General features: G+C 42.5%; 1 protein-coding gene and 1 non-coding gene across 8 annotated transcripts in view; one reads left to right on the top strand and one right to left on the bottom strand.

Moving 5' to 3' along the window:
* Positions 1–5,159, bottom strand: part of SEMA5A (semaphorin 5A) — a 323,210-nt gene extending 318,051 nt beyond the window's left edge. Inside the window, exon 1 of one of the 7 annotated variants that reach the window (XM_005484272.4) lies at positions 5,018–5,159. The gene's annotated coding sequence lies outside the window, so the exon portion shown is untranslated. The other 6 variants (XM_005484273.4, XM_026791761.2, XM_014265144.3 and 3 more) reach the window with 6 other exon arrangements.
* Positions 5,160–9,529: 4,370 nt separating this feature from the next.
* LOC113458911 (small nucleolar RNA SNORD123) lies at positions 9,530–9,598 on the top strand. Its single transcript, XR_003379643.1, has one exon. It is a non-coding gene; the product is annotated as a small nucleolar RNA SNORD123 (small nucleolar RNA).
* The last annotated feature ends 5,278 nt before the right edge of the window (positions 9,599–14,876 follow it).

Genomic DNA, 14,876 nt, shown 5'->3' with positions numbered 1-14,876 from the left:
TCTTTCCAGTCTTCAGTTTTGACTACGACTCAGTAAAGAAACCCTAAAACTATGACAGACATTGAGAGAAACAAAGCAATAGACATAACCTATCTTCCTATGGCAAGGCCATAGGAAGATGGCAAGGCCAGGAGTTTTTCCTCAAGTACTTGGCAATTTCACTATCAGACAATTTCAAAAGAAATTGTTTCCTCCCAAACATTTTGTCCCACAAGAAGGTCATTTCAGCCATGCTCCCAGGGACCCCTTCAAAACATTTGCCAACGCAAATGTTTGTAGGTTTCCAGTGAGAGCAGGTCACTAAAATGACACAGTAAAAAAACATATATAAACAGTGAAATAAAAAGGCAACAGGAATTTCTGAAGAGACTGGATGCTGAAGAAGACACAGTGGAGAAAAACTGCCCAATAACTTTTAAAACTATAAACAAATATTTATTCTCATGCCTTTGTCTGTAGAGTTCACCACTAACAGAAATTACTGATTCAGCAATAAGATTACTGTGGGTCAGAATAAAAGGGCCCCCAATTATTAAAATATTCTCTCCCTAGCTACCGAGGCCTTATAGTTAACTTTATTTTAAACATTCCTGATTCCCACTTAAACCTAAGTCTAACAAGAAAGCACATTTCAACAGCATTCTGGGTTTCCAGCTAGACTAGCAATTCAGAGGACAGCAGCACAAAAGACAGCAGCTCAGTTTTGAAATTTGGAGAGAGGTGGGAAAATCAACACAATTCACAGTACAGCTCATTTTTTCAGCCCACCCACTTCACATTATAAGCCAATCCAGCAGCCATCACATGTGCTCTAATTTGTTCATCACAGATATTTAGTAATGCCTAAGAACATATCCCAGTATTACAGAGAGGGAGGGAAGTAAAAGGTTACGTTTCAGTATTTTCAAAGTTATAATTTCCCTGAGCTTCTCCTAAACTAGACAAATACTGCAAAATGGATGCATGTTGCTATTCATCTAGCAAGGGATTAAAAAATCAGAATATTATATGCCAAAGATTCAGAGCTGCTCAATCAACATCCCCTAAATGAAACTCATCTCCACTACTGAGGTTGGTAACCATGAAAAGATTGACAAGTTCTGCCAGAAATTAAGATCCAACAATTCTAAAGTATACTGGAGCTCAAGGCCAGATCCCGATTTTAAAAAGAAAAACGTAAAAGGATTGAAAAGCTGTATCATATGACTATCATGCAAGAAATTTCGTAACAGATAAGCTAATTGAAGATAAGTCTGGAAATGGTAGCACAGCTAACATGCTACACAGCATTTAAACTTTCTGAACAAGTCATTCAAACTCTTGGCAAAGAAATTATAATATTTGAAAAGATAAGTTTCAACAGTTGAGTTAAACTCAAGAGTTTCATTGCAAAGGCCTCAGTGCAGACTAAGTATCAACCCCAGTCTCCTGCTACTATCATTGACAAACATCAGCTTTTCTGTGAGTTGCCTGATTTTCTAATATACACTGGGACACCAGAAAATTTCTTCCAAAATCAATCTCCCCATACAGAGATTAATTTTATTAATATATTTATTATGTAGAGCTGATACTAGACAGCAGACAACTGGATTGCATCAAAGTATCTGTGGAAAAACACAAATTTGAGAATAGATGCATGAACAAATCCACTAAAAGACAAAATATTTGAGTGCTTAATACTTTGGAATATACATTCCAGCAAAAAATCAAGAGGACATTAATTAGACTGCAGTTTGGGGATCATTAACTTGGTTTACATTTGCTACCTTCCTGACAAATGTTAAGCAAATGTGCTATAGTTAGATGCAAACTGGCAAATTTCCTAAATAAATCATAGGACATATTTATAGAGAAAACTAAAATAAAAGACTCATAAAAAAAATTTTTTTTAAACAATTTGTCGTTTTAGCAACAACAGATTTAGCAGCAAGCCGTACCTGAAGTGCACAGCATTCCCCAGGTGTCTGTGAAAACTGCAGATAGCAGAGTGCCACCTGCCTTTCACGGGTCACAGCTGCAATGCTGCAGCCTGGAAATGAAAGCCAGCCTACCGCCAGTAGTTGCCAAACACGCCTCAGAAGGGTCAATTTGAAAAATGTTTATAGTGTTTGACTAATCAGAACGAAATAAAAAAAAAAAACACCCCAAGAAGTCGTTCTTTGCAAGCAGCTACAGCTTTGCAAAACACGTTAGGACAGAACCAGCATAGAGGCTGTAACTTAACACTGTTTCCCAATCGGAATGCATGCACATGCCAGAGAGGATAAAGGGATGATAATAAAGAGAAACAGACTGATTAACAATAATTTGGAGAACTCTGCATTGACAAGATTACCCATTAAACATTTCCATAAAATGATTTTATAGAAAAGGAGAAGCTCCTCATGCTGCTTCCTATAATTATGGCCATAGCAATAGCAATTCATCTCAGGAGCCATAGTAACTTCAGAACACACATTACCAAACATCAAGAGCATATCAAAATTTTAAAAACCAGATGTTAAATCTAAAGCTAAACCGTATTTCACTGCTATTCAGAAGTCCAACATCACAACATACTAACCAATTACTAGATTCTGCTTTACACGAAGTGGCAGAGTATCAGATTTCACACACCCTCCTCCCCACTATCAACAGATAGTACTGGTAGTACACACCTACTATTAACTGATAGCAGTATCAGCAATCCACTTACGTGTCCCACAGCACAGAAATCAGACCCAGCCAACACTGCTGATAAAGCTGCTGCAGACCAGAGGGCAGAAACGGGTCTCTCTGCTCCTGCTCACCCCAGGAGCTCAGCTGCTCCCTTGGCTGAATTCCTGCATGCAACCTCTAACACGAGAGCCAAAAATTGCAGGAGAACTATGTTGTATTTCTGCAGTTCACAGATTGTAGTGTACAGCTACTCCCTGAAAAGTAATGAACTTCATTCATTGAAAATCCTGTATTTGTACAAGACTGTATCAACAGAAGTCAGAATCCACGTGGTTTCACTAAGTAGCTGGGGAAAAGAAAGTGAAAAACAAACAACCACACAACTCTTTCTTCCGAAAACAGCAGCAATACAGTTACCACCCTCTGCATCTCTGCCCAGCAGGAAATGAGTACAACAAACTTACTACAACCATGTTTATGGATCATTACAAAGTGCACAGGCACTCCTACTACCTGTAAGTATTTTATGAAAACAGCACTAGTTAAAGATTAAAAGAAATGAGACACTTCAGATATTAATGCCTTCAGCTTTGTCAACCAAAACAAATGTGTAACAATATCCCAAGGAATAAGCAGTACAACTCAGAAGCCAGTGTTTACACTACTTAGTTCAAAAGAACCTCTCAAGCAGAGAAGTAAACTGCCACATGCCAGAGCAAAACCTTAGCTCTCAGCAGGAGTCCTCACAGCTGTTCAGCATTAAAATGAGAAAATGAGGTGAATTCATTAGTAAATGTAATAAAGTTATATTATTGGTACCTGCTGGAGAGGAAGGTGGGAACACAGCACAAAATCCAGAAATTTACCAACATCTTTCACTCTACTAAGCAAAGTAGCCAAGGCCATACCTCACCTTTCATGGCAGCAATACACTTTTGATTGACTATGTGTTACATATTTGACATCAGCAAGTTCAACAATTCTAAGTCAAACTTTACTGAACTCAGTCAGCCTTATATAACAACCAGGAAATGTTCAAACTTCTAGAAATAAGATTTGAGTGCAATTTCCACTATGAAAAAAATCTACTCTACATCACTCTAGCTGGGCTAGCACCACATCAGGCTGTTACACCAAAATTCAAACCAAGAGTGGTTAGTCACCTTTCAGAGAGTAAGACCTTCAGATGCACTACCTTAGGGCTCCCAGAACACGCTACCACTATAACTTTAACACCACGTTTTAGTTTTAGGATGTTTGTCACAGCTATAATCTTGCATATTCTAACCATCTTCACAAGGCTGCGCGTTCCTGTATGCACAGACCTCTCCTGCCAATAGTCCGGTTTGCTGGAGGAGCAGATGCACTGACAGCTCCCCCCGCTCCAGCTGCCCCCAGGAGTAATCCCGGGCAGATTATCGTTGTGTCAATCTACAATGCAGACTCAGCATCTGGATTGATACAAAAAACCCTAATAGTTGTCATTAATCTGGTAAGCAGTCCTCACAGAACAATTGGCTGAGGTGTTTCCAGCTGCATCGTCGCGGAACGGTAAACTCTTTAACACCCCAATTCAGAAAGTGCCAAAATACAGTCACGCCACAAACCGAAGACAGTGTAGTTAAATAAAACAGCGAGAATAAAAGCACATCGGGACTTCAACCGCACTACACGAACATCCCACTGAAGACCCACGTTACTCAGACAACTGACGCTGCCTTTCACGCCACTTCTTCTCTCACCAGAAGATGAGCCTGAGCAAACTTCACTTGCTGAAGTGTGACTAAGCCCTCCGAAACGTTCCCGAGCCAGCGGCTGCCTCTCCGCAGCCGGGGCTCAGCGACAGCCACGCACCTCACTCTCCGGGGCGAGACCGCGCTCCCGAGGGCAGGAGCGGCGCGGGGGTCCCGCAGCGCGGAGCGCCCGCGGTCCGGGCTCCGGCCCCTCTGGAGATGCGGCTCCCTGTCCGTCTGTTTTCTCTGGTCCCGATCGAACAGCTCCGTCTACGGGGAGAACGCCCGCCCGTTCTGAAAGGCTCGGTGGACTTTCGGGGGTGGGGCCGGGCAATGCCCGAGACGGGCTCCGAGCGCCGGCAGCGCTCCTGGCTCCGGAGCCCAGCGGCAGCGGCGCTCCGCCTCGCTGCCGGCTCCCCCTGCCGGCGCCCTGCGCCGCTCCGCCCGGACCCCAGCCCGCCCGGCCTCCGAGCCCCCCGGGGCCCGGCAGACACCGGGGCGCAGCCGGTGGAGGAGCGGGGAGGCGGCCCCGCTCACGGACAGGGCGGCCGGGAACGCGCAATGCCCGCGGCGCTCCCCAAGCGCCGCTGCGGCGGGGAGGGGAGAGGGGCCGGCAGGGTTACCTGGAGGCGCCGAGGGCTGCTCGCCGCGGGCAGGGCGGGCGGGCAGGGGCTCCTTCGCCGCCTCACCGATGCCCGCTCCCGCCTCACGCCGCCATAGCCGCAGCCCCGCCGAGCCGCCCGCGCTCCGCTCGCTCCCACCAAGTTTGCGGCGCGGCAGCTGCGCGCCTCGCCCGGCGGCCGGACCCAGCGCCCCGCCGCGGGGGCGGAGCAGCCACGGCCGCCCGGCCCCGGCGATGCGGTGCGCGGCGCGGTGCGGTGCGCGGCGCGGCTCGTCCCGCAGCCGGCGCTGCCCCGGGCTGGGGCGATCTCGCATTACTCCCTGCCCTCCCCCGCGCTCCCCCCTCCGGGCCAGCTGAGAAGTTGCAACTGGTTGAGATATTTGTCCTTGGGGTTTGGGTTTTTTTATTTTTATTTCCTTTTATTCCTTAATACCGCAGCTCACAAAAACATGACCTGAGGCTGCTCCTTTTCCATGCGATCTGAGCAGGGGTGCCTCGGCGCCAGTACAACTAAGCACAACAAATCCCAGCGAGTGACAGCAAGAGGGAGGGGAGGCGGTGGTACACGGGCAGCGCCGCCGGTGCCGAGTCCGCAGGGGGCTCCCAGCCGCTGCCCGGGGCTTCGGTGTCGGGGCAATGTACCAAAACCGGGGAGCAGCAGATAGAGGAGGAGAAGGAGGGCTGGGCGCCAGCGGCTGCCCCGGAACGGCAGGGGCACGGGAGCGCCCCGGGAGCTCCAAGCGGCGCCACCCGGTTGTCCACACCCCTCTCACACCATGCCACAGCCGGCCAGCCAGCCCCAATGTCCCGGTCCCAGCCCTCCGGGCTCCGGCGAGCAACCGCGTAGGCAACAGGAGCCCCGCAGCAGCGGCCCCGGCCCCGCTGCCAGGGGGAGTGGGGTACTGACATTTCTGCCGCCACGTAAGAGCCTGCGGCCAGTCCCTCTCCGCCCCCTCCAGTCCCCTCCCTCCCCCCCATGGCACGATCGACGTGTCAGCCCCAAAAGTTCATTTCCAGGCCCTGGGAGAGTCCCCTATAAAGGTCCCGGGGCGTGCGTGGCACAGTGAGACGTGGCAGTGCGGGGCTGCAGCCGGGGCGCGCAGGCATCTCCGCAGGTACGTGCGTTCGCATTGTCGCGCTGCCCGGGTCTTCGGCGCATGCCTTTGTGTTTTGTCCGCTCACCTGTATTAAACTAGGAGGTTATTTCTGTTCATGTGTGCATTGTAATTAATTCCATCAGAGTTGGAATTTTTTTTCTTTTATGACAGCATTTGCGCATTTCCACTTCAAACTGCAGTAGAAACTGCCTTTTGTTGTTCGCAGCAAGACCAAGCAATTTAGAAGAACAAAAGCAGTAAGAGTTTATTAAAACAAACAAAACCATGGAATTCGTCTATGCTAGAGTAATCTTATAAAAGTTAGCTAATTAAACCAACTAGCATCAAAACTTATCAGCAAGCCAAATGTTCCAAATCCAAATTGCCTTAAACTTCTAGCTCAATTTGACTTTGGCTAGGGTATAAAAGAAACTTGTTCAAGTAGAAACATTACCAGAAGTTTGAAATTATCAGTAAAATTAAGTCCTGACATTTGGAACATTCTTTCTGATTATTTTTTGATATTAAAAAAACCCAAGCCAAATACTAAAGGCCAAACTATTTTTTTTTCGTAAAGTCATGTAACCCTGATACTCAAGGATGTTTGCTGATAAATAACAATAGTGTTTAAGAAGCCATTACTGTGATTACTGTAATTCCTGGGGTCACTTTCTCATGTGATTTCCTTCTGATCCAGAAAATACTTGTACAGAAAATATAAGAATTCGTTTTACACCTAAAAATTGCCATCAAAGTAAGTGCAGATATGAGATGATTCACATACCTACACTGTTAACTTCTTTGGAGTGTTATTAAGACATCTTCAGATCAGCAAGTCCTACACTTCTTATGTACCTCCACCTATTACAATACATTTAGACTTTCTTTTTAAAGAGGAGATCTGTTTGTTTTCCAATTGCTGTGTAAAAAAAAAAACAAAACATCCCCTGCTTTATCTGTGAAAAGAAAGCACTGTGTAACCAAAACCAACTGCCAAAAAAACCTATCAAAATTCTGGCCCCCTGACTGATGTACATTTTAGCCTCTAAAAATTCCTCTGCAGTTTGGCTATGAAACAATAGGCATATAAGTAAAAAAAAAAAAAAAATCCCAAATCTCACCACATTTATATCTTTATATCATACTGTGTTAATGGCATACAGCACATTCTAAGAAAAATTCCACTGGAATCATATTGACTCTGTATCACCCACAGAGCATTTAGTCATGCACTTTATAGTTCTGTACCAGTTTCATGGAAGAACAGTCATGATGTCAATGCTTAATTTTATTTTATTTTAAAAGCTCAAGGGCAAAGATGTCTGAAACTGCCTGTGAGATTAATCATGTTTGAAATTAAGGCTAAAAACTGTAACAGTTTTAATATTACATGTAACTCTGTGCTATGTCTAAGTTACAGAGTTAAACCAGATGAGTTGAGTGAATGAGCCCAGCAATTTTAGGTGATGCAATCCCCAAATGTACCCTTGCAAGTAGGCGCTGACGGTTTTTGTTTCTTCATAAATTGCAGTGGTGTCTCAATCCTAGGCTAAGCCTCATTGTGTTACTATATCCAAAATAAATAAGGATAATCTAATATAATCTAGGAATATTATGCTAAAGGCAAGGGAGAAAGCAGCTGGAGAAGCTCTGCTATCTGATGTAAGGAAGGGAAAAAAAAGATCAAGTCCATTGCATCCAGCTTTTCTTCCGGTATGGAGCTCATCTTTCTCTTCCACCTCGTATTTTCCTGACGTTATATTTCTCACTGTTAGTAATTTTTAAACTCTCCTTCCAACAAAACAGACCGAGCATATTAAGGGATGGCAGCGTGTGGAAGCAGTCATGGTACTGCAGTTGGAAGAGGAAAAGCTGCACAGCACCTTCAGGCTTTTGGCCAGTTTGGTGGGAAGCCAGATTTCAGCTCATTCCTGTGGTGGCAGGATATAAAGAGTGTTAGAAAGCAGGGAAGGGGGTGGATTTCCATCTGTTTAGGTGGGAAAGTCACAGTGTAAGGGAAGGCCTGTCTTCACATTACCCATCAAAAGCACCTTGGATAGTAAGCATCTCTTTCACCATTTAGAAAAACAGTCAGATACAGTAAATTGAAACTTTAAGTCAGATTAAAAAGAAAAAAAAATAGAAAAATAAGAAGGTATGAGCTTCAGTAAAACTAAACCTTGAGTTATACTTCCATCATAGGAAAAGGTCTTTGCTTGCTTCATGATCACAGAGTTCAAAGTCTTTATTACCACTGCATGTTACTTTTTCCAGACCACTGAAAACATTAGTCATTTTTGTTTAATTCATGAAAAACAGGCAGAGGAAAACTTTGAAGTCTCACAGTTAATTACCTACTTTTGTGTTTTTTAACCACATCATTTATTACTGAGGAGAAACCCTACTGGTGACCAGAGCCTTTCCAGAGCAGACCAGGCAGAAGAGTGGTGCATGCAAACAAGCACCCTTTCCTGAATCAATGCTTGGGAGCAGAGAGTTTGTGCAGTCTGGTGTCTTGAATTAACCTGACTTACACAACATTGTTGAAGTACCAATCATCAGCTCTACATTTCTGTTTCTTTCTTCTTTCCCGCTGAGATTCAGGAAAGTATTTGCCCTGCTGCATTTGAGTCGACGAGCCCTTAGCATTCCCACCTGCATTGAGCAACATCTTTCAAGGTTGGATCATCACAAGTCTGCCATATTTAAATACCAGGGACTTGTGCTGTTGTTATGTGTAAAAACAGGAATGACACCTTCATCCCAGGAAAGCAGATGACCCAGAGGATTTAAGTTTGCCATCCTCATCCTCACATGGGTCTGGTAGGGAAGTACACTGTTAAAAGGCAGGCCAGGAAAGGCTGTAGCTGTGTATGCCCATTAGGAGACACAGGGCAAGGTCAGACTGAGCACCACTTTAATTGCCTTAGCAAAAGACACCATTGCGATTCTTCATGAAAATAATAGGGAAGTAAATGTCAATAATTACAAACTTTGTTGTTTTCCGTTAAGTTACTGTCTCACATTAAGTTTTGTATTTAAAGGTTCAGCTGACTGGTCTCCATAATATCTATAAATTAGGAAAAGCTAGGTGAGAGTAAAACTTGGCTCCTGAGAACTGATGAGTTCATGTTTACCATTTGTGATCAAAAGACAAAGTAATATCTCTCACAGCATTTCTATTATTAGGGCTATTTATAAACAAAATGGTTTGTTTTTATGAATGCATATGATATTTTCAACACAGCTATATAAATAAATGTGCACTTACATTTATAAATCTGTGATACGATTTTTAGTAATTGCTCCTTTCTTTCCATTAAAGTCTCTGACAGAAAAGGGAGTTAAAGAAGTTATTATATGAATTCTAAAAAAGGACCATCTAACTTCATGTCCCTAAAAGTAGTTAAATATTTGGTGAAAATGATGAATTCTTGGGTACTGATTCATGTGATCTGAAAATGCCATCCATTTCCTGATTCACCTTCATATCTCCTCCAGGAAAAAAAAATTTACAATGAATACTGTCAGTCAAACAATTTTTATGTGTCTGTTTTTCTATCTTTCAGCCAATTCCCTGAACTGAAACTTTCAAAATGAAGAGGAAGATAAGAGTGAGAATGAAGAATGCCTTGGAGAAATCCAGTCATAAAGTTTGAGGAGTAGAAATAATAGGAAATATTAATAACTCTGGTCTCTTACATAGGTCAGAATTCAGACTGAAATGATGTAAAGTTACAAACCTGAGACATAAGGGCTATTAAATTTGAATCAAGATTCACAGATTTTTAAATTAATACATAATAAAAATATTTGCTTCTTCTCCTCTACTTTGGATGGTAATATATTCTGCTGCCTTATACAACTTTCCAATATAGACTAATTTAAGTTTTCATTTTTGTTTTATATTAGCCCCAAGACACATCTTCAAACTAAGCCAGGGTATATATTAGCAATCCATTAGTTTCTCCTCTCTGTCTGCTTGTCCCTAATCATTAATATTGAATTCCTGTGTTACTACATCACCCAGCAGTGGAATTCGGATAGAGAGCACAAACACACCACACACACACTCATACATAAATGAAACTTTATCACTGCCAAGAAGTCTAAAACACAGAACTCAGAACTCATAGATGACATAGAGCTCATCTAGACTTCAGTTTTGTGCTGGCCTTTTTGGGGATGAGAGGATAGAGAGGATACTTGGCATAACTCCTGGTGTCATAGAATTAGACCTCTGCAGTTTCTAAAAGGAATTTTAACAAGCTGTGATGGCCTCATAACTCAGACAACATTTCTGTGGCACTGATCTAGCACTAGGAGCACTATAAGAAGCTTACCAAGTAGTAGTGGAATTGTCCGTGCTATTTAATTTTATGTAATAGTAAATTCCTGAAGTAGGCCAACATCTAAGTCACTTTTAAAAAGTGATTTATCTAAATTACTGTGTACCCCTATGTGAACCTTATTGTTTTGCTTTTAGCATATCTTAAATCCACTAAAAATGCACGTAAATCAAATAGACATTAACAAAAAAAAAGACTGATCAGTAATGGGTTTTCTTATAAAGAGTGTGACTGTCTTTAATGAGAGTTCATTTACCCCTCTAGTTAGGCACAGACAGCATATTTATGTGACCAAGATCCCACTTGCTCTCTGCCTTTTCACTCTCTAAGACTGACAGTGAACACAGTAAGGTAGATGTACTTGTCAAGAGGGGTTTTGTAGGAGGGAAGAGAGGCAGCATCTAAACAAGCTGCATGACATACTGTAAACATTTTTCCAGCCATGCACTTCCTGTCAGATCATTTGATAGCAGCAATAAAAGTTACAAGTCCAGTTGAAGTGATATTTTCCTCAGTTGCTCCTACACTGTATTCAGTTGCCTGTTAGGAAAGAACTAGATGGAGTTGTTTAAATACAGTCTTTGTAATCTGGAATTGTTATAGAGCAAAATGCTTAACAACTTGAAAGTGGCTATAGAAGCCAGTACTAGGCAAAGACAAAAGAGAAAATAAATTAAATGACTGAGTGTTTGTTACTGAGAAATAGAAACAAGTAACCAACACACACACTGCAAACCCATCTGAATTCAGTTACTTTGATGATTCTACTGAGATACTAAAGCACCCTCCTCACAGTCTGGTCTTCTCTTTTGTTATCAGTTGAACTCAGGCCAGACTAGAGCAATGAGAGTATAAGGAGGTACCTGTGTCTTTCCTGACTTGAAAGGAAGCCCAGCCCACTCTTTTACAATTTTTTTATGCATCTTGGTATCACTTGAGATTTTAGCAAGTGTCATTTTTGTTGATGTGTTTCAAAAGTTGCCTATAAGCAATACCAAAAATCTGCTAAGAATCTCTGTTCTCTGTTGAGCTGAACTCTCTGCTGTCAAACTTTAAGTTTTCATTTTTTTGCTCTGTCCCATAGTGATCCCCAAACTAAAGAGCTCCCACCATTTCCCAAAAAGCTGTGAGCTTTGCTGGCAAAGTAAAGCACATCCATTTATTGCAGGTGGACCATTTAAAAGTGTGCAGCTATTTTTCTACTATTAGTTGTTTTTTCATTCTTTTATATATATATATATATATATATATATATATATGTATAATGTATATATGTATATATGTATATATATCAGCCTGCATTGTAACATTGTCAGTTCAGGGTATAAGAAAGGTTATATTCATAATGAAAATGGAAATATGATCACTTGGTGGTACTAATTTCAGTTGTATTGGGTTTTCATGGCAAGATTCAGGTAGAGGAGGGGCTGCAGGTGTGGCTTCTGAGAAGCTGCCAGAAGCTTCCCTTGTGTCCAACCGAGCCAATGCCAGCTGGCTGTAAGACAGACACGCTGCTGGCCAGAGCCCAGCAGTGATGGTGGTAGCACCTCTGGGATGTAATATTGAAGAAAGAAAAAAAGTTATTACATAAAATAATTGTAGCCTGAGAAGAGAGGAGTGAGAATACGTGAGAGCAGCAGCACTGCAGACACCAAGGTGGGTGAGGAAGGAGAGGGAGGAGATGCTCCAGGTGCTGGAGCTGAGATTCCCCGCAGCCAGTGGAGGTCCAGGGGGAGTAGAGATCCACCTGCAGCCCACAGACATCCACCTGCAGGTCCTGGAGAGCCCCATCCCAGAGCAGGGGGATGTCCAAAGGAGGCTGTGACCCCATGAGAAGCCCAGGCTGGAGCAGGCTCATGGCAGGACCTGTGGGCCCATAGAGAAAGAGGCCACCACTGGAATGGGGTTTTGACAGGATGTGGGACCTCTGTGGGTCCCACTGGAGCAGTCTGGTCTTGCAGGGCTGCTTTGCATGGAAGGGACTCACACTGGAGCAGTCTGTGAAGAACTGCATCCTGTGGGATGGACTCATGTTTGACAAGTCCATGGAGGACTTCTCCCATCTTCCTGCCCTGCTGGGGCTGCAGCATAAAACCAGTTATAAAGTTAAGCCCAGGAAGGAGGGAGTGATGGGTAGAAGGAGTGCTGGGTGTATTTAGGGTTTATTGTACTTCTTGTTACCCTACTCTTATTTTGCTTGGCAACAATAAGTAATAAATAATGAGTTCAGTGAATTTCCCAAAGCTGTGTCACCTGTGTTTTGCCTGTGATAGCAACGAGTGAGTGATCTCTCCCTAACCTTATCTCAACCTGTGAGCCCTTCATTATATTTTTTCTCACCTACCCACCTGAGGAGGGGAATGGCAGAGTGGCTTTGGTGCTTACACAGTGCCCAGCTAGAGTCAAATCACTAACTATTACTACCTAACATTTGAGTGCTTGACTTATTGCCCTCAACAATAATTAGTATTCTGTATAGTATAAGTTCAGTTATTAAATATGCATCACTCTTATTCCTCTCCATAGCCTGAAAACACTGTAGTTATTGAAATTATTTAAATCAGAAGTAACATGTTCAAAATATTTTTTCTTTATGTTTTGCATAATAAAAACTGCTTTGTTAACAGTATTGCATAATAATTATTTGATTGGACACATTGAAAACTTGTAAGAGGTTTTGTTTCAGAAGGGGACACCTAGTCTAAGTCTGCTCTAGGAAGCCAGAAATTGACTTGTAAAACTTGAAGTCTCATTGCAGAACACTCAAGCAGGAGGAGGGATGTGCAACATGCTACTGAAGATAAAAAGACCCCACTATTTTTTGCAGTTTTGCCAAGCTCCAATTCACTTACTAAGTGGTTTTACTACTTATTCAGACTTGGGGGTTCATTAAAGACACAAGTTGACAGGGAAGACCAAAACCCATGTTCACCTTCCAAGTCCACTGTCATACTTTAAATAGTACCAGAGGATAACAAAAGGAGACCAAGGGTTAATGTCTACACATCTTGGAGCGCCTCTTGTCTCTAGTGGACATTCTCAATCCAGAACAGAAGCTGAGGACTGGGGGATTGGTTTGTGCACTGATGCTGCTGTGTAAACAAAATAAGCCCGTTCACCATTTGTTCTTCCATCAGCCATATGTTTACTAAGAATTCAAAGGCGAAAATTTTAAAAATTGTTGTAGTGTGATAGAAATGTTAATGAAATAATTTGCATAAAAATGTCAGATTTCAATCGGGTTTGTCAGCAGGGGATAGAGATTCTAATTAAAAAGACGAGAGCAAGTAAAGGAAGAAATACACAGGAGCTACATGTGTAATGCTATCTTCTTTTTTGTAATAATCACTTCCTTGTACTATCAAAATGAGGGCATTGATAACAGAACTCGGTTGAAAAATGGAAAAAAGTACTTGAATTATCCCAAGAAAAAAATAACAGTCATCCAACTGCAGCCCAAAGTCTCCATGCCTGCCAACATCCTTGACTTTTCACAAAAATAGGCTATGAATTATGTCCCAAAGACACAGCAACTTGGACCAGAAGATAAAAACTAATTCACAAGTTAAGAACATCTCCCCAAAGCTGTTCATTTTGAGTGAAAGTGGATAACTAGCACAAAGGAAGAGACACATTCATTCCAAAGTGTGTATGCATGGGAAAATAGCAAGCAGTCACTCAACATGGTAGACAATTGGGAGTTTCCGGTTATAACACGATAAATCATGTAACCAAAAAAAAAAACCAGTCTGACACATATTCATTAGCATCAGCTTCTGGGAGAGTTTTGCCTAGTAATTTCTCCATGAGATAAAAGCAAATGCAATGTCACAGCAGCTGCACATGGAAGGAAGATGCTCCATGGAAAGAGAAGTGAAGACTTTTCCCTAGGCTGTCTCCTATGTCTGAATGGTGACACCCTCAGTTCCCCCTGCTTTCCATACCCTGGAGGAGGTGTGAACTATGTTCCTCCATCCCTCCTGATCATGCTGCTTCCACCATGTCTCCTGACATCTTTGGAGAAAACAAGCACAGATCAGCTCCCCTAGACATGGTATAATTGATTTTATTGCCTTTTTACTTGCTCAGGTTGTTCAGTAAAGGACCTCAGGTTTTGTCTAAAGTTTTCTAGACTACTCACATTTTTACTTCTCTTGTTTTAGGGAGGGAACTGGAGAGTTGTTCTACTATCTGAGGGAAAAATTGTATGAACTGGAAAATTTCTGTATGGTCATAAACACTTTCATTCTGCTTCTGTGATTGAAAGCAATGTGAATGGACAAAATACTGCTGATTTAAAATTTTATTTCACAATGTCTGAGAAAATTAGTTTCAAAACACTTCTACTAAAACTTTAATGGCTGATGTTCCCAGGATCAGCAGACATGGACCTGCCATCAGGAATGCCCTAGAT

Source organism: Zonotrichia albicollis, chromosome 1 (assembly GCF_047830755.1).
Source record: "Zonotrichia albicollis isolate bZonAlb1 chromosome 1, bZonAlb1.hap1, whole genome shotgun sequence".
NCBI classification, from domain to species: domain Eukaryota; kingdom Metazoa; phylum Chordata; class Aves; order Passeriformes; family Passerellidae; genus Zonotrichia; species Zonotrichia albicollis.
This window is presented reverse-complemented; position numbering and strand designations above follow the sequence as displayed.